Source organism: Octopus bimaculoides, chromosome 12, assembly GCF_046866305.1.
Source record: "Octopus bimaculoides isolate indiv1 chromosome 12, ASM4686630v1, whole genome shotgun sequence".
In the NCBI taxonomy this organism is placed as follows: Eukaryota; Metazoa; Mollusca; class Cephalopoda; order Octopoda; family Octopodidae; genus Octopus; species Octopus bimaculoides.
Genome location: NC_142939.1, coordinates 9,823,964 through 9,850,135, shown reverse-complemented (window position 1 = coordinate 9,850,135; position 26,172 = coordinate 9,823,964). Strand labels below are relative to the sequence as shown.

Sequence of the window (26,172 nt, the reverse complement as noted above, 5' to 3'; positions counted from 1 at the left end):
TGAAGAATTATGATCAGGTCTGATTGTTTTAGGACTATAATAATAATAATAATAATGAAAATAATAATAATAATAATAATAACGGTTGTTGTTATATGTAAGCTGCCTAATCTGTCAATAATATCTTGTGTCAGATAGCTGTCTCAGTTGTTCATGCTATGAGAATTTCTGACTTGGCACTCTGCCATCTTCTTACATTTATCTACATGGTGGCAAGTATTGAGTGAGGTTTTAATCTTGATTGTTCACAAATTTTTCATGTCAAAACATTTTAAGCTATTTCTAATTTAATATCCTCCTTACTAGTGTGGTGAATTCAAGTAATTTATTGAATTAAAAAAAAAAGTTTTCGCTTTTTTTTTTTTAAATCCTTGCTGCTTTTTTTTTATTTTTTTTTTAAATTACTTACAGAGTTTGTAATGACTAAATAAATGTTATTAGCTGGGGAAGAGGACAGGAGAAATAAATATGGAGAAAAGAATCCCTACCTCCCTGCCATCCTTTATCATAACAGAAATTTAAGCTACTTGTCAGAATGAGTTTAAAGTGTTTATTTTGAGGTTTATTTATTTTTTTGTTTTGATTATTTGCAGATGTTAGAATTTATTTTAGTAAGACTTGTTGACAGTTAATAAATATAGCTGGGAGCTATAAATGCTATTCTTCAAGTACAAGTGCCTGTATACTTTGGAATTAAGGAGAAATGTTTTGCAAATTTCCCTTTACAATCATTCTATTTGTTAAGAATTAGTTTCTACAAATGACAAAACATGGAATTTCGTGGTTTTGGACAAAGTCTTGCTGCTCTTGTCAGCAAAATTTTAACAGTAATTCTTGTAATAGTATATTGAAATTTAATGAAGTGTAGCTGGAAGTTTGGGAAACATTGAAAAGGCTCTGATGTTACAGGTGGACAGGAGAAACTGTAGAGTATCAGACAATATACTTTTTGACATTTGGTTATGAGTTCAAGTCAACCAAGATTAATTTTGCATTGCATCTTTCCAAAGTCACTAAAATGAGTACTAGGGTTGAATTAACTGACAACACTTTAGAACAGGCATGGGCAACCCTTTTTTTGAGAAATTGGTCCCCTGGAGTATGGCTCATCATCTGGCAAGAAAAATTCAGGGTAATTTTTTGTCATGTGTGCCATCAAGAAGGCCCCCCACACACACACACACACAGGCGACAGTTCATCCATGACTACCTCAGAAGACAATGCCTCAGCATGATCGCAGCCAGATGACTGAAAAAAGTTAAAGAATAAGAGAATTTTACTAGCATAGCAGCTTTTTAAATATTTCAGCTCCTCACTGTTCTGAGCTTGAATCTTGTGGTGATCAACTTGAGTCAGAAAATAATTCACACATACACAAACTAGACAATGGTTAAATTAGTTTTACATTGCTCTACTCTGAACAAAAGTTAGTCTTGTACCTTGTGAAATCTAATTTGAAAGCAGCAAATGATTTGTGAAGAAGGAAATGTTTCTCATTAATTCTATAATTTTGCCTGTAGACTGTTAAATGAGTTTAGTTGAACATTTCCCAATTCCTTTTTGTATGAGTCTTTAAGACAGTAATGAACTCTCGTGTTTTATACTAACAGTTCAAGGGGACAGGTTTCTTTCTTACTTCTAATAGTTTCTAAAGGCAAAGATTTCACATAGATTTTGTGTGTCGTGTGTGCATGTTCATACTATGCATGTTGATGTTTTATCTTATTTCAGTCATCATAAATCAATATTGATGGATGATAACTTGATAATGTGTTTAGAACGATATATTTCTGCATATCCTGTTTACAACCTTTGATCATTTAACTGAGAGGTTCCCTGTTAAGAAATCTAATTGAATTATTGTTTTCTTCTACTCTTTCAGAATTTATTATCATTGATCTGAGAATAAAGTGTATGACTTGATATTGTGTCATAGTTATTCAAGCTGTACAGTCTATTGTTCTTGGAATCTAATGCCTATGTTCACTCAGCTGGATCTTCTGGGAGATTTCATAGCTATGGATTGTCTCGGGTAGTGTAACTCCCCATTTTCAATGAATGAAGAATTGGGTAAAGTAATTATCATTGTCTTAAGGTATAAGATGGGTCTGTCTATATTAAAAATGAAATGGTTAATAATATATAATTGGTTTGTATAATCTTGATTAAATATATTTTGGACCAAAATGATCATCAAAATTAGTTTTTTTTTTACTTTTATAATCAACTTTTTATGTTTTCATTTGTTAGATGTGTTATTATTGATTTCTAACATTGGCATAAGGACATTAATTTTAAGGGAAGGTTGATTAAATTGACCCTAGATCTGAACTGGTACTTGATTTTTGTCAACCTTGAAAAATTGAAATGCCAAGTTCACTTTGGGAATTGAACTTGAAATTTAAGGCCTAAGTCAATCTAAGTCATTTTCACTACTTTATTGATTCAATTGATCTATTGCCCAATTGAGATGAACGCTATTAGACAAATTATTATGGTGCACATTCATTTAATATTCCTTGCTAGTATACTTTATCATGTCATAGCTTTCAATGACAGTTTAGTTAATTTTGTGGATTAACTAAGTATAAATAGTTATCTTTTTCAAAGTCTTGACTTGCTACATGAATTTTATTGTCAGTACAAAAATCTGACCCTTCTTATCCTGTCTCAGACCAAGTTGTATCCTTTAATAAGCCTTCTTTTATTTACATGAATTACCCTTTTTTAGGAAAATGTGTGAGATCACATCTTTTCTGTCTCACGTAACCTTGAATAACAATATCAACATATCTCAGTGTGTTGCTATTTAGTCCTTGCCAACCAAAGTAAATGTTAATTAACAGGTAACTGCTTTCTGTAATGAGTAAATGGCAGAAATAAAATTATTTAATATCTTATTAAAAGACATAGAGTGAATGACAGCTGATTTTATGATGAGCTCCTGACAGAAACTCTACATGGCCACTTAATTTCCTGGAAAAGAAGGTAAATCTCTTGTAAACCAGACTCGGACATGTTTGAAAAACAAAACAAACAAAAACATTGGATAATGTAGTCCAGGGTCCACAGTGCTTGAATAAATGGAATGGACATGACTGGAATTCTTTTGATTGTGTGTTCAACCAGAATTAAGTTGTGGATAATCAGCAACAGCAATAATTTCCTATGAAAGTCCCAATATTCTTATATTTTCCAGATCCCCATTTTGGTTGTGTTATATAGACTTCAGAATATTGTTAGATGTGAAAAGAAGTGAGTGAAAATATTAGCTTTGTTGAGAAATCTGTACCATATTCAGAATATTAGAAGAGAATAAATATATGTGGCATTATTAAATATGTAGCAATTGCTTTATTTACTGATCAGAAAGTATGCTTGCCTCACTGAAGGATATTTCATTGGATATTCAGTTGGCTATTTGTATAAAATGTCTCTCCCCAACAATTTCATTTTGCAATACAGTTGTTGTGCTAAATCTTCTCTCTCCAGCAAAATGAGCTCCATTGCAGCCTTTTGATCATATCCCGCGTATTGAGACATATTTTTTTGCATTCTGTGTGGACTGATAATATTATTGAATATAAATGCCATATATTCTCATTGCATATATAACCAGTGCTAGTTTGTGGAACTTTATGCATCACTTGTCTATCTAATGAGTCATATTATTCTTTGCGTATTGTTGAGGTTATTATCCAGTTGTAATATAACAGAAGTGGGTGAATTTGCTAACACACACACACACACACACACACACACACACACACACACACACACACACACAGTTAAGATTGATAGTGACTTTTGAAGTTTCAAACGTTCAGTTTGAAAAGTCTCAAGAGGCAAAACTTCAAAGTTACTGTCCATATTAAAAAAAATATAAATTTAATGTAATATCTTTGTTAAATATTTCACTACAATATTGAGTTCTTAGTTAACGCTTTTCATTTTTGTATATAACTAGCACACTTCTGCATCTATCTACATTTCTATCTTGATTCAGTCCCTAGACTGTGGCCATGCTGGGGCACTACCTTGAAGGGTTTAGTTAACAGATTTAACAAATTGACCTCTGTACTTATTTTTTTAGTTTGGTACTTATTCTATCTGTTCTTATTGCCAAAGTGTTGGAAGACAAACACAAAACTACACACATGTATATGATAGGCTTCTTTCAGTTTCTCTCTACTAAATCCCTTTTCAAGGCTTTGGTTGACCCCAGGCTACAATAGAAGATACTTGCCCAAGGTGCCCACATGGTAGGACTGAACCTTGAATCATATGGTTGGGAAACAAACTTCTTACCACACAACCATGCAATCCATCACATAAGACACCATCAATCTAAGAATTAGATTATACTTTCTTATGCTGTAAGAATTAGTAATTAGTAATTTGATTGTATTGCAGGATATTTGAATCAATCAATTAATTATATTTTCAATCTGTTGTCTATAGGCTTAAAATTTTATTTAAAGAAAATTAGCATTTCAAAGAGTATGAGAGAACTTTGAAACCACCCATTTTCTTAAAATTTAGAGGCCAGTGGTAGTCTAGTGGTTATTGATCTTCTGATATACCATTAAATTATTGATAATTGATAAATAATATTTTTATCTGGAAGTCAGTTTTTATATTTCACATGGGTTAACTTGGAATGTTATTGGGATTAATACCCTCTATTTAAAAATGTGATATTTGTTTATATGTAAGGAACATATAGTATTAATGTCTAATTTTCTATGTTGGTTTAATGTAAAGACAATGACAGCATTTTTTAATTGGTCTTCATTTTGTACTATATCATTAGTGAAGAATAATACTTCTCGATCTGACCTTGATTGTTGTTGTTGGCACTCCGTTGCTTACGACGTCGAGGGTTCCAGTTGATCCGATCAACAGAACAGCCTGCTCGTGAAATTAACGTGCAAGTGGCTGAGCACTCCACAGACACGTGTACCCTTAACGTAGTTCTCGGGGATATTCAGCGTGACACAGTGTGACAAAGCTGACCCTTTGAATTACAGGCACAACAGAAACAGGAAGTAAGAGTGAGAGAAAGTTGTGGTGAAAGAGTATATGCAAGGTTCGCCACCATCCCCTGCCGGAGCCTCGTGGAGCTCTTGGGTATTTTCGCTCAATAAACACTCACAACGCCCGGTCTAGGAATCGAAACCGCAATCCTATGACCGCGAGTCCGCTGCCCTAACCACTGGGTCATTGCGCCTCCGCTAACCTTGATACATTATTCTTAATTCTTCTTTAGTTGGTTCATTTCCAAATCAGTACCTCTTATGTTTTTGGTTTTTTTTTTTTTCACCAAGCTTTCCTTCTCTCTTCCACATCACATATCCAGATCTCCATCCATAAACCACAGACATTGGTAATCATTCACATTCTTCAATTCACTAGTGCTCAAATCTCAACCCTTTTTTAATTTTTTTTATTTTGCAATGATAATGATTGCAGATCTTTTTCTGTCAGCACCTCCACCCCCAATCATCTCCTATTCATACTTCAGTGCCAAGCAAACCTTACACTGCCTCTGGTTGCCAGAGAGAAAACTGTTGTTTGCTCAGGAAGTGTCACCATCTCCACCTACAACTCTGATTATATCCCTGTAATGAACCTGTACTCTTTATACTTTATTAGTCTGCACATATTCTTATTTTAGCAGTTATATGCTTTGGAAATACTAACTCATTAGGAAATTAATTTATATAATTATACATGTGTAGGTGTGGCTGTATTTGTGGTGTTAGTACTGCAGCTGCTGACTGAAACTGAATTACTATGGCAACTGTTGTTGATGTTGCTGTTGTTGCAATACTTCCTCCTCCTCCTCCTCCTTCCTTCCTGTATAAGATTAGCTGTACTGGAGGCTTTAACCTAAGTGCAACATATCAACAAGCACTCATCAATTATACAATGTCTGTGCTGCCTATGGCTAAAGCAACACCTAACATTTGAAGTGTTGATCAAGTGGTTTGTGTATTTGAGTATGTGTGATGGGTAGGAAAATGTTAAATACTGCTAGAAGCCTCAGGGATCTGTAAAGTTAGTAATTGCCTAGATCCTTGAATTAAGCAGATGAGAAATGAATCTTTCTTTGGCTAGGACACTTGCCTACCAGAGGTGCCTTCATCAGCTGTCTCTTCTATGAAGCATATAGTGTGAGCATGTTGTCTAAGTGCTGTGAAGAATCATGTCATGCGCTTGGCTATTTTGCATACATGCACAAGCATATGTTTACGTGTGCATGCACTTTCAGATGCATGTAGAGGAAGCAGAGTAAAAGTAGAATGCATTTGTGATACTTTGATGTTGAAATTTTTAAATTGATATCCATCCTGTAACTCTTTGAGAACATATATTGACAGGCTTTTTATGTTGAAATGTTGTTAGGCTGCCAACATTTTTTTATATTCAGTCAAGGGTTTTTACACTCACTACACTAGTGAACGTTTTGTTGGGCTGGGGTGGGAACAAACCATCTCTGGTGGTCTCTGTTGGATATATGACAGAAAATAGCTTTCAAGCAGAGATACATTTAGATGCATTTGTCTACTTTTTTCTACTAGGTTTTCTGTCTTAAGGATACAGATAAGAATTAGCTGTTGTATAACTGATGGCAGATATTGCACTCTTCTCTCTCTCTCTCTCTCTCTGCTTTGTTTTGTAGCTCTATCAGTTCATCATTTCAGTATTGTCTTGCTTTTTTAGAAAGAAATTATTAATTTAAAGTGAAATTGAAAAGTAATTTAGGAATACAAAGTTTTTTTTCATTGGAAAATGTATTTATGTACACACATACACACGCATATATATTATTATATGTTGCTGTTTTTATGTAGTTACATGTTGTCAGACATGAACTGAAAGATTTCCTCAAAGCATTTAGAATATTAAATCTAATTTTTGCTAGGAAAAGGTTGACAATGATTTCAAAGTGCCGTCATGCACCAGTTTTGTCAGATTGCAAAATTTTTAGCCATTTCTGCTGTTTTATATGCTTTGGTTCTCTGTGGTTGGGATCTATCAAATGATACACATGGTGATTACCATTTCTTCTTTACAGAAGAAGTCCATCTCTTGAATTAGTAAATTCCATCATGTGACCTCATGTGACTAGCAATTCCAGCTTTGGACAAATAAAGACCCTACCGAGTTAAATTTTCAGGTAGAAAAATGTTTGGCATTAAGTCAAGCCCTGTTTACACCATGTGCATTTCAATGTGGAGTGTTCAGATGCTTTACAACCATCATTGATTACTTCTTTCCAAACCAGTCAATCTTCCATTGTCTGCTCCCAGTCTTCAACATCCACACTAAGAGCCTTATGTCATTTTTGACAACATCACTAAAATGCTTCTTTGGTTTATATTTTGGACGTTTACCATGTTGCAATTCCCTCTAAAACAACTGCTCAGGTAACTTAGCATCCTGTATCCTAGTAAGATGCCTAGCCCAACGCATCTGATTGCATATGAGGAGAATCTCAATACTGGATGTGTTCACTCACTGAAGAAGAATGCCAGTTGATGTTAGTCTGCCATTTGATGTTTAATATCTTATACATGAAATTTATATAAAATCTACTTAAATATTTGCTGTACTCGATATTATATTCTACTTACTTTTATTTTTGATTCTTATTTATGTAAACCTATATTATTTAAATCCACTTTTTTTTTTTTTTCCAGTTTGATAATGGCTCACAGTAAATGGTTACTGAATTACATGATTAACCAACATCAAGCAGTCACCTCTGGATTATTTTAAACAAGGAACTTTGGAAATCAAAAATTATGGGCAATTGGCAATTGGCAACGGAAACTTTGGTTGCCAAAGGAGGCTCCACAAAAATATTGGATTATTTAAAGAAATGTTTAATTGATATCCTATGAAACAATAAGTAACTGATATTTGAATAAAATTATAAAATTAAGGTAAGTACAAAACCAAAATGTATTCAGTTTTTGCAAACTGTGTTTTCACTTTAACCTATATTCGGGTTTTTTTTTCTTGTAATTCCAAGAGGAATTGCTGCAGTTGTGCTTTCGGTATCTTTATAACAATAAGAATTTCTCACTTGTGCCACAAGGCTGCAAATCACCATCATCATCAGGTCAGGTGACTTGCCTAGATCAACAAGTCATGTTGGTCTTTTGATAGCCAAATGTCTCTTCTGCACATGCTACGATTACAGATGATTGCAGTAGTTTGCTAACTGAACTGGTTGATCCTGGCTCTTGACAGTTTGTTGATTGTGTATCTGCTCAGCACCTGGTGATATTCTCCATTGGGTCAATAAGTTCATCTGCTGAAATAGTTCACATCCATTGTGCAGCATCCCATGATTTCAACATAACCCTGGCGTGGATGGTTACCAGGTGGTAAGCATTGCCAAGAGGTCACCCATAATTTGGTCCAGGGCTGTTTATTCCCATATTCATAGCTTACCTCTATTTGCATGCCAATTAACCCATAACTGAGATCTGGACAGGTGCTACTACTCTGGGTTAGAGTAGATCTGAGAACATCAGTGGTCAGGAGGTGGTTCCACACTCCTCAGAGCCCTTGGAATACCCAAACCAGGGCCCCACTGCCAGATGCAGTTTAAAGGAGGGGCATAATTGACAGAATCAGTTACAGCATACAATGCTCTATTGTTCCTGGAGAAACGAGAGGTGAAATTCACCCCAGGAAGATTTGCTCTTGGAAATGTAAAGCGACTTAACTAAATACTGCATACCATTTTATCTAATATGCCACCATTTTTTTTTTTTTTTTTTTACTCCAACACCTTGTTAGTAGATTTCTAATTTTTGTTATTTGATTAGAAATTAGCAGAGAAGAAATAAGTTGGTTGACTCATTCCTATAGTAATAATAATAATCATAACGATGTCTGACATTAGCTTTTCCTTGTGCCATGAGGTCAGTAAATGACCTCTTGTGACTTCTTTGACAAGCACTTGTGCTTGTCATGGACGTTTCTAAGCAGGAGAGTGCAAAGCATGCTATAAAAACTGACAAAAACGTGAAAATATTGGGGAATTGAGTGAGGAGAGAAACTATAAACAAATTCAGAAATTCTGTCAAAACAGAAGTATGAATCTAGTCAAATAGTCGAAACTAGCTAAAAATAAATAAACCTGTGCAGCCAATCATGGTTGTTCGCCAGTCTGTTAATTTAGAGCTTTTTTTTTTTTTTTTTTCCCCACCTTGAGAAGTAATTTTATTTGGTTGCTTGAAAAAAAAGTTTTATTTTTTCTGTGTTTTTTTTTTTTTTAAAGTTTGAAATTTTCTCTTGGTCATCTGAATAGGCATAGACATGACTATGTGCTTGTGGTTAATTTTGAATCAGTTCACAGCTACATCGTTTCAGGTTCAATCCCATTATCCAGCAAGTACGCAGCCTCAGCTCAGTCAAATTTTAGAGAGACATTTGTAAGATGGAAGCCCTTCAGAGGGTTCATGTCTAATTTCGAGTAATAAAATTTATTTGTCGTCCAATTTGTCACCAGCATTTGGCCCTTGTAATTATCTAGTTTAGGTATGGGGATCATTTTTGTCCATCAATCTCAAAAGTCTTGACAATAGTTGCATTGCCCTTCTTTCTCTGACTACCACTGGAAAAATGAAATTAATGGTTATGTGTGTATAATTAAAATTACTACCTTTGTAATTACTTTGTAAGTTCTCTCCATCCCATGAGGCACATAAAGCCACAACACAATCTCTCCAACCTGCTTTGTTTTCTGCCACTGTTCTGGTCTCATTCCAGCTTCTCTACCCTTCTCATCTCCTTTCCTTATCAGTGGTTCTTGAGCATTTGAATTGGAAACTGTCCATTGTTTCTTCTTCCCTTTTGTCACCTTCAAGTTTTCCCATCTGTAGAGTTAATATTGGTCAGACCAATTTCTTTAACTGCTTCAGCTTCATTTTGCAACCGACACCTTTACCTGTAATCACTACATCATTGTATGTCATATCTGCTTTTGAATCAATTTAAAATGAATCGTGTATTTCAAAAGTTACCTTTTCTTTTCTCTGTTTTGTCTTTTACTAAACATACACTCTCTGCTTCTTGTGTTCTGTGTAACTTGACCTTGTCATTCCAGAGATTTTCTTTGGCATTCTTTCTTTAAATAGTTTGCTTCAAAACTTCCCAGCTGATCAGGAAGTGGTAACGAATAGAACTCTAATTATACAGCTAAACCTTTTCAATATGTTCTCAAATCCCATGAGAGTATAATAAGCAACCTCCCAGTCAGTCTAGACAAACTAGGAGTTGATTTTGGCTGTTAATTGAAGTTTATTAGTTTCACAGGCATGATCTTGACAAAGAGATAAATGAAAAAAATACCACTATTTTCCTTCTGCCTGTAAAGCTGGCTCTTCTTATTTTGGCAAAAGCTTCAATATTTCTTGTGGGCACTCTTTTAGACCTAAACCCAGTGAAGGAAATTGCATGGTTGAAATAACTTTCTAAAAATAGCAGTCAAAACGTCCTCAAATCACACCCCAGTCTTAAAAATAAAATGAATTGAATAATAACATTGCCCAACGTGCCCTAAAAAGTCAAGATATTCAAATCTGCAACGTCTTTAATAAAATATCTGCTCAGCCAAGTCATTTGGATAGGTATTAATGTAACACATCCATTTTCCCTTTCTTTTTGAGGCCTTGTTTAATGTAAAAAAATAAACTAACAACATTATCTGAAGATGGTTTTTGTAATAAATTCAATATTTCTTTGTTAGGAGTTCAAACTCCCACCCCACCCTTTCTTTAAAGCTGGCCATTTATCCTTAGGTTGACAAAATAAGTATGAGTAAGCGAAACTTTGAGAATTGCTTTTGTAATCTTACAAATTGTGTTAATGAATGGAAGAATGATGGATTGGTTTCAGTGACACTTCTCTCTTGCAGCGTCCTTTGTATGTTCTGACAGCAGTGTCAGTCGTTTATGTACCATCAAATAAGGCCTGTAAGGAGAATTAATAAAATTTATATCCAGGAAACTGAGCACAAGTAAATATAAAGGTTTAATCTTGTATGATTCAACCATGCCAACAAAGATTTCAAACATGAGAGACAAGGCCATTAATTTACACACAGAGATATTAACAGATTCATTGGATTTTTTTCTATTTGACCAATACTTAGTCTATCAACCTTGAAGAATGAAAGCCCAACTTGATCCGGTCAAAATTTGAATTCAAAATATAATTACATATGAAATATTTTTGCCCAGTGTTCTGTTGATTCTGCACAATACTATTTAAACAAAAGTATATAGCCACATTTAGTAGGAAGGAAACAGTCAGTTAATATCGTTATCAGTACTGGACTGGCAACAGCTGTACTCAAAAATCTGCACATTTTTCTTGTGTCTCTAGTAATACTAGGTGTAAAAAGAAGAGTATTTATATTCATGTAGGTTGTCCTCCAAATGTTTACATTCATCTTTTGTCTAATGAAATTCTGTGTAAAAATGTAGTGTGTCCCCAAAATGTAGTGTGTCCTCAAAATTTACCTGTTTGACTTTCTTATGGAGGTTATGAATTTGAATGGATGAGTCCTAAGGACTGCTCATACTTTATTTTATTAACTTATTGACTCCAGAAGTATAAATGGTCGAGTTGACCGTTGCTGGGATTTAAACTCAGAATGTAAGGAGTTGTAACTGAATACTCCAAAGTATTTTCGTCTGAAACTCTACTGATTATTGTCTGGGTAAGGATTTGTATTTCACCACCGTCTCTTGAAGCACCCACCCTCCACAAGGTTTCTACCAGAAAAATGTATACTTGAAATTATGTTAGGAATAGAACACAGAATGAAGATAGATGAAAGGAAATAAATAAGAAAATAAATAAAATAGAAACTGTAGTAATAGAAGCATTTTTTGGTCCCTTTACCACTGATAACTGCACTGAATACTCCTGGGATACAACTTTAAAATGATGAAAAGAAGGAAGTATTTAAACTATTCCTGCTGACTGTTTTTTTAGCAGTGTTTTGGTAATTTGATAGATTTGGAGGTATTTAGACAGCTTACTAGAACTTTTGAGGTGAAGGGTGGGGATGTCAGAACAAAAAAAAAAAAAAAAGCAATATCATGGTGGTTAACATAGTCACATTGATGCTGACAAGAGTGAGGAAATGAATCAATAAATAAATGAATTAATCTTTTCTTTATTATTTTTGCAAAGGCAAGGGATGAGGAAGACATTATTAGGGACAGGTTAACCAAAATGCAAGAGTTTACATAGAAATCAAATGAAATATATGTATTAAAATGAAAAAAAGTCATAGTTAACAGATATATGAGAGATTCCCATTGAATGAGTCACACATAAGACCAATCAAGGAACCCCTGTGGCCCAAGATTACTCTGATTACTAAGTGCCCTCTCTCAGCTGTATTCTTCAACCTTCAAACGCCTGCTAAAGAGTAGGCCCATACATTTGTCTACCAAATTACTGGAGGCAGCCCCTCCCTTTCCTCCTCACCTTTTTCTAAGGAGAACTTGTAAAACTTAATTAGGGCTTAGCCAAAAAGAAAGTATCAGTCTTTGATCCTGTCAGTTGTGTCCATCATACAACCTCTTTTGACATAGCCACCGGTCAGGAAAATTATTTGGCCTTCCCACCTGAAGGAGGTAATGGTGTGATCTTTATGATGGATTTGGCCAATGACCAGGTCTACTCTAAATGTGACTATAGCTATTCCAACTTTTACGTCAGCAATAGTCAAACATTGGACAAGTCTGTGCAGAACATTTATAGTGCTTTCCCCACATTTTGATCAACAATACCTCATAGTAACACTACCAGGTAACTTCCAACATGGTTCTCCAAGACAACTCAGCCCAGCCATTTGGTTCTTGTTTAGAATTTCTCAGAGGACATCATTGCTCTTCATCACTTATCCTCTATAGAAAGCTAATGAAGTTTGTCTTCAGGGGTGAACTTGACTGTTTTTCCATTTTGCATGTCTTTTGAGACAAATACATCATTGTTAGACTCTGATAGAAATAGTTGTCTTTTACAATATTTAATTTCCATTTTGCATGTCTTAAATTCAAAGCCTGCAAGGTGTGATTTTTGTTTTCATTTCTCCAGAGTTGTGAAGTACCAGTGAGTTTGGCATAAGCCAGTTGGGTAATTGGCAAAGGCGCATTGACTTTTGTCTTTATATATAACCTTAGTTGAAATTCTGCTGATTGTCAACTTTTGCTGTCAGCTTTCCAGGATCAATAAAGCACGTACCAGTCAAGTACTGGGTTTATTCGGCTCACCTTATAGCTTTGCTAAAAACTTAGTGACCTTGTGATATTTTGAAAATCATTGCTATGAGAAACAATAGTGCCAGACTAAAATATGTGGTATTTAATCATGCCCCTTTACATTCCTCATTGAAATACCACTGAGTTTGGTTTTGCTTTTCAACCTTCTGATGTTTATAAAATAAGTCGGTGCTAAGAACTGGGAACGATTAAACCATCTCCACCCTCTTCCAAAGATGTGCAACTTTTTTTGTCAGTCATGTAAAGTGTTATTCTGTGTTGAGTAGTAGATTCAGTAGAACAATAGTGAAGAGTATAGTTTTTTTACATTTCCTTTCGGGTGTTCAGATTAAATCACTCTAAGGTCAGCTTTCTTTCACCACTCCATAGTTAATAAAATAAGTTGCCAAATTCCAAACCAAAACAGAGATTGGTTTGGAAATTAAAAAAAAGAAGAAAAGCTGTACATTATTTGTGCTTTTGGACAAAGTAAATACTTGTGTTTCTGGTTTGTCCTCTACATTAGTTTCTAGTCTAGGACAGGTAGCAAAGGTCATGAACACTGCTACTCCACTTCCATGTAAATAGAACAATAGATGTCTTTGTTTTACTTCGTGGCACAATGATGTATGTATGTCTTCTATTTTGATTTACTGAATAATGATTAGAAATGTTTGTTTTTGTCTTTTTTTATTTTTTAATTTTTTTTACAGCTGTTTTATTTTGTACAGCACATTGAATAAATGTATAGATTTCAATATTTACACTTCTAGCTTAATTTCATTAGTTGAGGGTTAATATTTCTTTTAACCCTTTAGCATTTAAACCAGCCATCATATCCAGCTCAAATATTCTACCTGTTTTAAGTTCAAACAGGTCAGATCTGGCCTCTCGCACTTGCCTTGCAATGTAATTCTAAATGATAAACAATCACATCTTTAAAATCCTGAAGCTAGAAGCTACATTATTAATTTGACAAAGTAATCTGAATGACTAAGAGTTAAACTAATTCATGAAAAATGATTTTGTCACTATAACTAAAGGAAATAGCTGTCCAAGTTCCAGGGTAAAACACAACCAGTTATGGGGATGAGCAATTCATATCTCTCCTCTGCTCCTTGTCTGTGGTTAAGGCACTCAAAACCCTAGGATGAACTTCCAGTTGTAAGTACCCAAGGGTAAACTGGTTGAATTGAATCAAGTAGTGGCAGCAGTATAAAACATTCATATTTTGTGAGGTCACACTGATGAGTTTATATGCTTGAGGTCATGAGGAAAGCAATCTATTAAACACATCTTGAATCATTATTATCTTAGTCTGGATTCTTGTAGTGGTGCATATCTGAAGATTTTCAAGAATTGGTTAAAGAATTTATGCTCTACTTTGTTAATGCTAATAACTGAAATATATAAATATTTTTTAAAAATTTTGAATGAAATTTAAATTCTTGGTGGAAGAAGACATACTGTGTTTATGTCTCAACCTTAACCAAAAACATCACCACCAATTATTTGAATAAATACTTTGTACAATCCATTTTTTCCCTTAGAATTGCATTCATTTTTCAAACATCTTTTTCGCATTTTCTCCCAAACTTTAACATCACACTGATACCAACCCCCTTCCCTGTATCCTTATTTCCCACACCGAGGGGACTAAAACCTAAAAATTGTTATAAATACTGTATTTCCTTCTCTATAAAAATATAAATAAAAAAAAAAGAGAAATTTAGGAAATGTGTAGCTAATGTATAAAATGTTTGTATTTCTGTATAAAAACAGCAGATTATTCATGATTTTAATTTGTAATTTTTCTTCTTCACTACCTCTTATCCCCCACCGCCACGTTTTAAAGAAGCAGTTTCCAAAACTTATAGGTTGCAGAATGTTTTTTTACTTTCTTTTTTTTTTATCCTCACAGAACATATAGCTATCTCTCTCCTCCTCCTCCCCACACCCACTGGCCTCTTTAATCATCAAGTGACTTAAACATAAATATTTAACAGGTCAGACCCGATTCTCATGTGGGTTGCTTGAAGGTCGCTTCAACAACACCCAGTGGCCTACTGGACAAATGATGAATGATACAAATTAAAAACAAATATCTAAAGAATTTAATTTTGTTGTTGTTGTGACTAGTATTTATTTTATTTAAAATAATTGCTGGATTTTACTTAATTGCATATAAACAAGTGCACACATGTACATAGATATTCTCTCTCTTTCTCTCTCTCTCTCTCTCTCTCTCTCTCTCTACCTCCTCGTATTTGAAAAGCATTTTTTCTCGTAGTTTAGTCTGTTTCAAAATTACATTAATTGATGTATGACCAATGTTTGATGTATGACTGAAATATTTGGCTATTTACATTTATGACTATTTTCTTTCAGAATTATTTTGTTGTCATTCATTTATTATTCATTACACAGTAATCTGTGTATTTATTATACACAGATTACTGCGTATAATTTCTTTTAATGTATTTAGGGATGGAAAAGTTTTCTACTTAGGAAAAGAGAAAACTCACATACTCCTCATACTCTTCAATCATCCTTTCACTTCTAAAACTCTTTTCTTTTACTCTAATGGTCTCTGTTTCTCAGAAATTGTCTCCACCTAAATCTACCCCCTCCTGTCTGTCACACCCTAGACTCCACTCTAAGCACTTTATCCAATTCTACTCTAACAAGTGACCTTTAAAAGTTAATACCAAACATTAACCACATTAACCTTATCTAGCTGGTTTTGTCCCCCTAATATAGAATCTGGAAAGATTATAGACACTGTCTTTCAAATTTAAGAGTTAAAAGTTGTTTTTGAAAATTTGCTGATCCTGTGCAACCCTAAATATGGAGTTTGCTTTGGTAGGGATTTCTAATTTTTATTTTATTACTCTAAAGCAGGGGTCACCAAATTATGGCCCGCGGGCTAGATGCAACCCACCACCATACTGTACCTTTTGTGTAAGTGCCTGTAATGAGAGTTCATTTGCCTCTGGTACGGCATCTGTCTGTGAGCAAACATTTTCAAAAATGGAGTATTTGAAAGCAGTTCTCTTGGTTGGATGCAGCGATTTCAAAGCAAATATTGATGATGTCTTAAAAGCTAAACACTGGCTAAATAAAAGCTAAACACCAGTTTCAGAAATCTCACAAACCTTTTTCACTGCTTAGTTTGTGAGATTCAGATATGTGCACACTGAATGTGATATAATTATCTTATTGCTAATGTCGCCTATTTGATAACTTTTTGGTAAATAAATATGTTGGTTGCCTTTATCTTTTGTGTATTAACTGTATTGTATTGAACAAAATGGTCATGCGGCCCAAGCTTGTCTTTCTCTTAGTTATCTGGCCCACTGTGAAAAAAGTTTGGTGACCTCCCTGCTCTAAAGCAAAGTACAAGTATATTTCTCCTCAATGTGTCTAGTTGAATAGAGGTGGGAGTCTGCTTGGGTGGTTCAACAGAATATAAAGGTTGTCTGTACTAGTTGACATCCTTTGTACTGGATAGGGACCTAGTGACAGCACAATGGTTAGGATTTAATGGAAAACAGAAAGATTTAATGAGAATTTCTCTCTTTCTCTCTCTCTCTCTCTCTCTCTCTCTCTCTCTCTCTCCATACATACATACACACACACACACACACACATATATATATATACATACATACATACATACATACATACACTTATGTGAAGGTGCATGGCTGAGTGGTTAGTGATGCACTCACAATTGTGAAATCATGGTTTCGATTCCCGGACTGGGTGTTGTGTTGTGTTCTTAAACAAAGCACTTCATTTCACATTGCTCTTGCAGCTGTACAGGTAATGTCAATTTGATGGAAGGAGTGAGCTTACGTGAACACAAGACATTCGATCACTATAAACAAATCATTTGTGCAGGTTGTTCAGCCAGAAATTGCAGACCCCCTCATGTGTCATGACAAGAGATGGATGTAAGAAGATAAAAATAACTAAACTATAGACATGTTATTTATTGTCAGTCTCTTCCTGTATGCTAGTGATGTGTTAGAACATGGGGGCTTTATCATTAGTGCTTCTGTCCTAGTGCAAAACCACACTAACTTAAGCTCTGTAAAATGTCATGTAAAACTTGTAATTTTTAGTGATACTACTGCTTACAATAGTGAATCATTGCATTCAGTAAGTACTTCCTTACTTCAAAAGTGTCTTGGCATGGACGTGGCACAATACTAAGATACAAAATGATGTTCATCCCCTTCTTTCACTTGTTGTTGTCTTCTCCATTAACTTGGCCATCAATGACTTATAGACATGTAATGTAATGGAAATGTGTTGGTCAAAAAACAGATCAGATTTAAGAACATTGACCTTCACTGATGAAATGACATCCAAAATAGAAAGAAACAAGCATGTTTATTGAAAATAATTATGTGGTAAAGGATTTTATTGCAATTTATTTCTTTATTGCCCCAGTGGGCTAAACATAGAGGAGACAAACAAGGACAGACAAAGGGATTAAGTCGATTACATTGACCCCAATGATTAACTGGTACTTATTTAATCGACCCTGAAAAGATGAAAGGTAAAGTTGACCTAGGTGGAATTTGAACTCAGAACGTAACAGCAGATGAAATACCGCTAGGCATTTTGCCCGGCGTGCTAACGTTTCTGCCAGCTCGCTATTGTGATTAATATTTAATAATGGTCAAGGAGTATTCATTAATTAGGTTGGGCTCCTTTCAAGTAATAACGAAGCATGATAAGAAAGCACAATGTGCAGTAAGTTGTTAAAATTAGATATCGTTAGTAATTATTCATATTAATACTTGTTAACCTTAGATCTCCTTTTCCCTATTAGAATTGAGTTTAAATATATCTGAAGTATTGTTTTAACTTCAATTACCTTTTCAAGTTACTGTCACTGTACTAACGAAAAATCTTATCACTCCTTGTTGATAATGTATGAAATCAATTTTTTTCACCTTGAACTTAAAAACTTGTCACATTGTTATTTCTCAACCTTTCTATTAAAAGAAATCTCTGTGTGTGTGTATGCATGTGAGTGAAAGAGAGAGAGAGAGAATGTGTAGTGTGGTTGAGTTGCTGGCCTTGTGGTTAGGCTGCTTATTTGTGAGTTCTATAATTAGGTCAAGACACATTAAAATAATTATTAATTATATGTTGCTAACCTTCACCTGTTTCTAAACAGTCATATTTCCCCATGGTCAGACATGTCTCCACAGAATATGGGAAATGAATGACACTGCTTGTATAACAGTGGTACTTGTTTACAACGATCATATGATGTCAGGATAATGAGACATATACTTACATTTCATGTATTTTATGTATTTATATTCACACACAATGGGCTTTTATCAGTGTCCATCTACCACATTTGCTCAGAAGGCTTTGATCAACCTGGGGCTATAGTATAATTGGACACATAGAATAATTGGACCTGAAACTATATGGTTTGTATTAATGCTCATGTCATTGCTGCAACTTCATTTCTCTTTTAAATTCCTTGTTTTTCCTCTCCTAGAACATCATTTTTCTCTTTGGAATTCATATATTGCTTATTGGTTATTACCCTACAACTACTAATGTGTAATAATTTCAACATATTATTGCTGCTAAGTATCTCAGTTCCCTAGGCGGAAATGATTATAGGGGTTCTTCTTGAGAAAAAGTTGTATATCTTTAAAAGCATTCAAAAAATAGAATTTCAAAGAACATTCTGCGAAGACATTATTTTTTCAATGTAAGTAATGTCTTCCAGAAATATTTGATTATCCAGTTTTCTTTGATATAAGATTGCAAATGAAGATCAGTCTTCTTCTCTCAGATTGAATTAAACGTTGCAGCTATCACTGTGAAAAAGAAGCAGTTGTTATCCAAATGTTGGCATTCCTTTTTATTGTTTGTTATCCCTTGCAGAAAAAAAGTGAACAACAGCTGGTGGGAGTGTGACATTAGATTCAGATTACAACAATTATATAAATAACTGAGTAAATTATATAAGAAATATGACTAATAATGCATCCATCCATCTATTTTCACCACTCATTATGTCTGAGATGGTCAGCGGGGTAGAGTTATCAGGTATCTCCTCCATTGAGTCCTGTTAAACTTACTTGCTGGATTCCCAAACATGACTAACTGAGGCTATGGACATTATCCTACCATCTTGCTTGTAGCCTACCCTTAGCTCTCCTACCAGTTGGCTCAGTTTGAAGAATCTGTCTTGTGATCCTTTCCTGCAGCATTCTAACCATGTCTGTAGTACTGGAGCTGTGACTACTCATTGGGGAGAAATAGTAGCTTGACCAGGGAGATACTCCCTGATCTCTCAGCTATGCCCTCTTTTGAGTAATGTCCCTTCAGAGACCTTTTGGCAGAACCTCAGTTCAACCAATTGAATTCACAATTGTAGTTTTTTGATTATCACCAAGCATTCATAATCATAGAAGAGAATAGGTACAAAATTCGAATCGAAAACGGCAGCAAGTTTGGCTTCTTTTTTTTGCCGATCTCTCATCTTCTGACGACTGAATGCTGAAGCTGGTGCGTTATTGTACTGGCATCAGCAATCCTAGCATCGAATTCAGTCTTCTCATCCTCGCCGATCCCCATCACTTGTGAATATGTTCTGGAGATACTTAAACTTTTCCACTTGTCTCAGTAATGTTTTACTAACATGCACTAACAATGCGTATGCACAGTTATTGGCAAAGTATTAAAATGCAGCTATCTGTTGGCGTATATGAAGTAACATTGTCTTCCATTGGATTAAATGAGAATTAGACTTCTTTGTGTGAGTGTTATTATTTGATCCTGTGTTTGCCCTGATGAAGCAGACTTGACATAAAAGGCATTCTAGCCAAGACCATCCCATCTATTTTTTTAGGTTGTAGAGTATGACTTGAGGTGGGAGTTCTTTGGCTGCTATTTCTAGCATGAAAAATTTCTATTAGAATGACCCTGTAGACTCCCCCCTCGTTGGCTTCTTTTTTGCTATAATCTAAAATGTCAGACACCCACTTTCTATGAACTGAGTATTTCTTAAGCCCAAGTGGCAGCACCTATTTTTTACTTTAAAAAATCATGGCAAATAAAAGTAATGCACCTTACTTGGGGACCATAATTCAGTAGCTGTTGGCAAGTCAAGCATGAAGTGAATGTTGTGTGTATACATAATTGACATGAATCACCCATCTTGATTGTTCGATATATATTTATTACCTGTCGAGAAATTTATGGAAACATTGTTGTATAGTAGTAAGGCTTGGTTGATGTCGGGGGGGGGGGTTTCTTTTCCCTAGTTTATCAGTATTCAACCAATGCAGACTTGCTTACTACATCAAAACCATTGTTCACCATGATTAATTACCTACCACCTGTCTCTATTATGTGTAATATATGTTTACATTGGGAAAGCAGAGGCAAATAAGCCGTTGACATGACAACAGCTCCATAAATTGGAAAATCAATTATGTCACACACACACACACATGCCTGTGGGCGTGAACATGCATTTGCGCATGCATATGTATGTGCATATGTGTATCTGAATGAAAGATAGCCACAAGTGTTAGCTTTCATTAAAATGCTTCCTAATCAATTTTTCTGAAACTAAAACTTAGAGAATGATTTTCAAAATGTTGGCAGAAGGAGGAAAATTGAGATGCAAAGATGCAAAGAAATATTTGTTTTCATCTTTGTCTTTTCTTTTTTCCTTCAGCCTCTTTCTATTTTCTGAGTCTTCAGTGTCGTCTTCTTCATCATTATCACCACAATTTATCACCACCATCGTTCTCATTATTTCATTTGATATTTATCTATTTCTATCTTTTCCATGTTTAAAATCAGTGTCTTCTTACAAAGTAGCAAGTCAAATTATTGTGGGTTGAAGTAGATTTTTATATGGATCAATACAAGTGTTTGGCTCTGGGAAAATTTTAATTTTTACTTTTGAGGCTGTATCTGAATGGATGGATGGAAAAAAAGAATTTTTTTCCTCTTTTTTTTGTTTTCTCTTTTTTGTCCATTAGTCATCTGTTATTTGTATATAAATTAATATTAATTCCAAATCCGCTTGCCATACTGTCTTGTGTTAAAGAAACTTGTTTGGCTGCCATAGTAACTGTCTATAGCAGGCATGGTAATGTTCAACATGGAAAAAAAGCATATGTTAAGATGTTGATGACCTCAACAAATGTAGCTGGACTTGATTTTTTATAAGCAAATATTCTTCTGAGTTCTGATTACGGTATTTGGAAATTCTGTAATTATTATAATAAAAGTGATAAAAGTACAGTTCTATATTTAAGAGATGAGGAATTATGTACATTATTTACATTTGATAGATATTTGTCCTCATCTTGTTTGTTGTTATCACAGCGTTTTGGCTGATGTACTCTCCAGCCTTCATCAGGTGTCTTGGGGAAATTTTGAACCTAGGTTCTCATTCCTAAGGAAGGATAGGAAAATATTTGATTTATAAGCCCTAAAAATTCACTCCATAATTGCCCATGGGCATATGACATAGTTCAGAGCACAGGCTACTAACCCCAAGATTTTGAGTTCGATTCCAGGCAGTAACCTGAATAATAGTAATAATAATAACAATAATAATATTAAAAAATACCTTAGGAATGAGAACCCAGTCATTTATTTTTAACAGTAGCACAAAGTCACAATTGTGTGCTCTTTGCTGTCTTACTGGTACATCTTGTTATCTATGCAAAAGTGATGGAAAGTAGACACGGCAAGGCTTGAATTTAGGAGATAGAGAAAAGTAAATAAATATTGAAAGACATTTAGTTCAGAAGTTTGGTGACATTTCTTTATTACTAAGTAAATATACTACAAGATTGTTTTAAACATAAATAAAAGTTAGTGTACTAAATTTATGTTCTACATACTAGTGTGTGTGTGATACCAAAGAAACAACTAAGAAGTTGGCCTTTGGTCCCCTATTACAGGCATTGGTTTATCTGCATGTGGCAAAAACACTAAACACTTGAGCACTGAGTATTTGAGACCAGCTTCTAGTGCTGAAGGGTCCTACAGTTCACAGCTGTATGGCGGCAAGTGTGTAACCTTGATGATTTTCCCATTAGCTTGGTATTGCGTTCTGTGCTCTCATCCCATCCACCCCCCTCTCTCTCTCTCTCCCATTAAACATGTATTCTTCTTTGGGAGAGTTAGGTTCTGTATCAGCAACTATCCTCTTAAAGCCCATACCACTGCAGAAATTAACGACACAAGAAGTTGTGAAATCAAATTATTTGAAATACCATACAGTATGATAATAAAAGTGGTTTGGTATGTGTGAGTATGTTTGATGCTTGAAACCTATTTAGCTTTGCTGTTGAATAATGATACTGAGGTTAAATTTTTGCTGAGTACTTTTAACAAGCCACTTCATTGATAACACCATGTCTTGAAGAGAAGACCAATAAGTCCCAAAAATACTTGCTACATTGTCAGCTACATGACTTGATTAAAATAGAATTTACAATCAGTGTTGCAGGCCAAATAAAGCTCATCTAATGAGCCATTATCTGGTCATCAAAAACCTTATAAACTTAACCATTTTTATTTAGTAATGTAAATGCAAAATATGTTTTAGAGCTTTGAAGTTTAATTCTCATTCCATTGTATAGATCTTATAATGGATTGAAATTTACTAAAGATCTGGTACATACATTACTTGTGGAGGTGCGTGGCTTAGTGGTTAGGGTGTCAGCATCATGATTGTAAGATTGTGGTTTCGATTCCTGGACCAGGTGACACGTTGTGTTCTTGAGCAAAACACTTTATTTCACGTTGCTCCAGTCCACTCAGCTGGCAAAAATGAGTAACGCTGCGATGGACTGGCGTCCCATCCAGCTGTGGAACACATACACCATTGAAACCGGGCCCATGAGCCTGGCTAGGCTTTAAAAGGGTGCATTTTTAATTTATTACATACATTACTTAACTGAGGGAACTAAAGTATGTAAAATTGAGTGAAACACCTACACTGAATAGATCTACTATGTGTGAATTTCAATTTATTACTTTCACTTTGTTGCCCTATTAAAGACCTGATTTTTAAACAATGGTCTCTTTTACAGTGGCCCTGACACATGTTGTACCTGGTTGTAGTTATGGGCTTGAAATGGTTATGTTCTACTGAATAGAGTGAGCCAACTGATTAATTGTTTGACATCATGGGTAGTGTGAATACGGTAAACTTTCTCTTTCTGCTTGAGAAAATTCAAGCCTCCTGTTGGCTTTTCTCTATTTATTCTGCTACAACTGTACTGTAATTATTTTCTTTTATGTCCGATTGCTACACAATTATACATCCACTTGGAGTTTCTCAATACACCTGCTTGTATACATTTTGCTACTATTCTTCTTCTGTTTCTCTCTTGTTGAACTAAATATTATAAGCAAATCTTTATTACAAAATCTAGTGGCTTACTTTCCCTACTGAAATGGAATGATCTGGGTGGTTACGGTACTGGACTACCAACTGCTCAAACGACTTAGTCATTTGCATTTCTTTGAGTATTTGGACAGATTAATTATTTTTTATTGCCTTAATCCACCCACTCTGAGAATGTTGTCTGGCATCATATCCAAGGAGAAATTTTTCTCTCCCATGCATCTTATCACCTTTACAACCATTTGTTTTTTTTGGTTGTTTGTTTTCAATTTTGCATTTCCTCAGTTTCAAGTTCTTGTGAATGCTTCGAGGAATGATCTTCGACGTTAATCTACACTGCATTAAATATGCAGAATGTCTAAAGTAAAATCATTGATGATATTATTTAAATTTCAGAGAGAAAAATAGAAACTATACACTCTTTTATGTACTTTTAGTAAAGTCAAAACAAAAATGAATTTGAATACAAAAATACATAATATAATCAATAAATTTAAGAATTTCTTCACTCTAATCACAATGTGCAAAGATATGCAAATATTTCATTCTAGTATGTTTTAATGGCATTTGAATTTCAATCCATCACACTCAAATTTCATCTGTTCATCAAACTGAAGTGTTGTTTTACAAATGCTTCAAAGGAATTGGTTCATAAGGAACTTCAAAAGAATTTCAGCTTTGTGCATACATATTTGAACTCTTTGGATATCATTTTGTATAAGTTCACAAAATTTATAGCAGTTGCAATCAAATAAGTGTTGTAGGATCCAATAAAGTTAGGGACCGAAAAGGCCGCATATCCTTCTCCTCCTAAACTACCCTGTCGACATAACCTTTCAAACTAGCTAATTTGAGCATGTAAACCATGGCAGAAGCATTTATCATTGCCACGTCATTGCCGTTTTAAATATACAAATGTTGTCATGAGAGGATTTTCATGTCTCTCTGTCAGCATCTGAAAGGCACATTTATAGGGTTAAAATACATTAAGTGTTGTAGACCATTTTTCATCACCTAAATTCTCAACAGTTTTCTTGTTCAATTTTCTTTTCCTTCTGTAACCCGTTAACATTTAGATTACTCTGTTAATCATAATGCTCATTCATTCACATGGTTTCCAACTAATTATGCATTATTGTACAGCTTAAAGACTTTGATAATGTGATTGCTTATTTTTTGGGGGGGAAGAGGCTGCATCTGGTTAGTTTGAACATAAAACAGGTAGAATATTTGTGCCAGCTATGGCCAGTTTAAATGTCATAGGGTTAAACTTTCTTCTAATTAAAAAGACTTCAGTTTAAACTTTAAGCTAATACAATCCTACATTTATTTTTTGTTATAGTTCTGCTCGTTTGTTCTTATATGTTCCTGTCGTCTAGGTCACCTTTATTAAAAATGTAATGTTTTTCTTTACCCAAATTTTATTTTCACTCCTTTCTTCACAAGCTTTTACAGCTATCTCACTTTCATGTATGTATATTTAAGCACCAGCATGGTCATGTGGTTAAATTCACTCCAGAACCAAGGGGTTTCGGGTTTGTTACCTCTGTGTGGGCACTTACCGCTGGTATGTTCTTTTATTGCTGTAAGTTGACTTATTGATAGACAGAAAGAGTAGGAAACCCATTGTATACGTGTGTGCGCATGTATGGATATATTTGTGTAAGAGGTTTTACTTTTCTCTCAACATTTACGCAGAGATTGGAAACAGTCATTCTTTATACATCATTTGTTTACAATCTTCTACAAAAACATGTTCAGCCTAATTGAAGGACAAAGGTGAAATATTACTTTGTCTGGGAACAGGTGAGGGTTAGCAACAGAAACATGTGGTCATAGAAAAATCTGCCTCAGCAAGTTTCATCTGACCCATGCAAGCATGGAAAAGTGAATGTTAAAATGTTACGTCTGTCATATGTGTGTGTGTACTGCTGAAGTCCATGTCTTGGTTTACAACATCATATTCTTAGCAGGCCTTCTTTTGCAGCACCTTGTGTTCTTTAGATTCTTTAAGCTGTAAAAGTCATGGCCATACTGGAATACAACCATCATGTGTGGTAATTTTTATGGTGTGGAGGAGTTAATGCTAGACATTTTGATTTCAGTGTCATTTCTGACAACAATCTTTTGTTCTTTAAGGACAAAAGGATTTTTATCTTATATTGATAGCTCTCTTATTGACCATGATGAACTTTAGTTTCTCTATACAAATGACACTTTTATCCTTACTGAATTGAGTAATTAAATAACTTATTTCTGGCCACTACAATCCTACACCAGTCAAACTATCACCACCTCAGCTACACTTTTCAGTTTGCATCCACTGTTTGGAATATCAGTGATTTCACGGTCTTGGAACTGATGGTTGATCAGTAGTCTAACTGATAATACCACTTCATCTCTCTCTTTCTCTCTCTCTCTCTCTCTCTCTCTCTCTCTCTCTC

At 34.6% G+C, this 26,172-nt stretch overlaps 1 protein-coding gene across 4 annotated transcripts in view; it reads left to right on the top strand.

The window, feature by feature from the left end:
- LOC106876754 (C-myc promoter-binding protein) overlaps positions 1–26,172 on the top strand; it is a 128,566-nt gene that overhangs the window by 43,542 nt on the left and 58,852 nt on the right. For all 4 annotated transcript variants that reach the window (XM_089360813.1, XM_089360811.1, XM_089360815.1 and 1 more), the window contains exon 2: positions 7,708–7,953. The gene's annotated coding sequence lies outside the window, so the exon portion shown is untranslated. The remainder of the gene's footprint in view (positions 1–7,707; positions 7,954–26,172) is intronic.